The following is a 2,385-nucleotide window of genomic DNA, read 5'->3' as shown; positions in this document are numbered from 1 at the left end:
GGGGACTGGCAACTGGCCTCTTCTGCCCCCTTCCCATTTATCATCAAAATTCTGGGAGTCTGGTTCGGGAAGGAAGGCGCAGCCCTCAAGTCTTGGGAAGAACGCTTGTCCAAAGTCAACCAAAGAATAGGACTGTGGACCCTCAGACACCTCACGATTGAAGACAAAGCACTCGTCCTGCGAAATGAAGTTTTGCCTGTGCTACAATACACGGCACAGGCATGGCCCCCTCTTGCCACCGTTTCCAGAGCCATCACCAGGACAGTGTTTCGCTTCATCTGGGGATCTAAGATGGACAGAGTGAAGCGAGCCATCATGTACAAAGAGCCCCGCAAGGGCGGAAAGGGCATACCGGACCTGCCCACTTTATTGCGGATCGCCTTTGTTTGTGACAGCCGTCGTCGGACTCTGAGAACTGCCAACGGCTCTGCGGGTAAGGCTATGTCTCGCTTTTTCCTCCTGCCCCTCTGTAGGGGTCTGGGCTGGGACAAGTGGGACAGCTCCATCCCTTACAACTGGCACGCTCCCTGGTTCTACGGGGACATCGTCAGGTTTGTGAGGGAACACCAGCTGGAGGGCCTCAAACCCGACTTGTGGAAACCAAAATCTATCCACAAACTCATCAGAGAAAAGGATGTTGTGGAGTCAATTCCAGGGATCCACGACGACACACTAGAGACAGTTTGGACTAATGTGTCGTCAGACAGGTTAAACAACGGGCATAAGGACTTGTCATGGGTGGCCATACAGGGAGTACTGCCAATTCGGTCATTCATGCACGCCCGCGACCTGTGCAAAACCCGGTACTGCCCCAGGTGCCCCTTCGTGGAGGAAACATTGTACCACCTGTTTTGGGAGTGCCGCTTTGCGCAGGGCCTGTTGGACGCCCTGGAACATGAACTCAAAGACTCTGTGCCCAGGAACAGCCTGCAATGACTTCGGTGCTGTATGGACTATTTCCTGGGACTCATACTGTTGGAGCCATCCAGGAGGCCTGGCGCCTTATGAACTGTTTTAAGGACGCTATTTGGTTTGCTAGGAACTGGCTCATACTCAGGAGGGAGAACAAGTCCGTCCAGGACTGCCGCAGACTTATCCATAGTATGCTGCAGGACTACAACATCTTGGACGTCGACGAAGAAGAAGAGGAATAAACCCCTCTCCTTCCCCCTCTCCCCCTGTTTGTATTTGTCTTCTCAATAAAGCTAAGGGCATGTGATCCCCCACCCCTACCCCCTCCTTCCCACCTCCCCTTCCCCTCATCACTGTCTAAATGCTTTGTTGGAAGGTTTTGTGATTGAATAGGTATGCTAGTGTAGCATTCATTGCGATGTATAGTGTAGGTTAGCCTGTGCTTTACATAACAATGCCATGCTCGCAAAGACGATTGTAAGTAATTTATTAAGTGCTAAAGTCATGGCCTGTGCTGCGTCACAGTACTAAAGTATGTATGTATGATGACTGATTGTAATAAAGATGTTTCAATCTAAAAATCTGTTCTTATCAGTTTAATATCTGATACGTCCCCTATCTGGGGACCATATATTAAATGGATTTTTCGAACAGGGAGATGGAAAAAGAGCTTGCTCTGTCCACTCCACGCATTGACCTGGTATTGCAGTACCTCCAGGACCGGTGCACCCCTTCTAATCCAGTATGAAAAACAGAATGAAATTGATTGATTGTGTAACCCTGTGAAGTTACACCGGCTGTGTTATCTGAAATGCCCAGTAGATGGACTCAGTATGCTGTTAATAAGACATTGAGCATTGACCACATGACTGGCTGAAATGAGTCACATGGTTAGTGACATCATCGCAGGTCCTAAAACGACGCTGGCTGCACAGCTCTAAAGAGGAAGGTCCTGGAAAAATTTCTGGAAGCTACGATTTGCTCAGCCAGAGAGAGGACATGGGTCTGGCATTGAGAGACTGCCAGCGGTCCCTCTCTCAGCAGGTGTGATCTTGGGTGAAGTAAGTTCTCTCAGCCAGGTTCTATCTCTGTGCTGAAAAGACAAGCACTGAGTCCAGACGTCTGGTGAATCCAGTGAAAGGAGATTGCTGCGGACTGGCCTGGTAAATAGTGTTGTGAGGGTAAGTCAAACCTCTCCCTGTATCACCACAGGGCACCTGTCTCCTCACTACAATAAAGACTCTGAGGTCCAGTGACGGACATTACACAGCTCAGGCTGCTTCAGTGACCCTGCGGAGCAAGAGCTTATAAGGGCCCCAACTCTCCTATGTGCACCAACGGCCATTAGGGCGAAGATAGGGGGGTGGGACGCAGGTGTGCTAGTGGGTGGGTAAGGAAGAATCCACATTACCCTGTTATTTGTGTTACGCTATTGTATTTTCCTATGTATGTTGGTTCATTTTGTTACGCACT

At 49.7% G+C, this 2,385-nt stretch overlaps 1 non-coding gene across 1 annotated transcript; it reads left to right on the top strand.

Annotated features, from left to right (window-relative positions):
• The first annotated feature begins 1,457 nt into the window (after nucleotides 1–1,457).
• LOC121006382 lies at nucleotides 1,458–1,646 on the top strand. The gene has a single exon (XR_005780234.1). It is a non-coding gene; the product is annotated as a U2 spliceosomal RNA (small nuclear RNA).
• Nucleotides 1,647–2,385: the final 739 nt, after the last annotated feature.

The sequence above is a fragment of the Bufo bufo genome, chromosome 6, assembly GCF_905171765.1.
Source record: "Bufo bufo chromosome 6, aBufBuf1.1, whole genome shotgun sequence".
Classification (NCBI taxonomy): Eukaryota; Metazoa; Chordata; class Amphibia; order Anura; family Bufonidae; genus Bufo; species Bufo bufo.
This window is presented reverse-complemented; position numbering and strand designations above follow the sequence as displayed.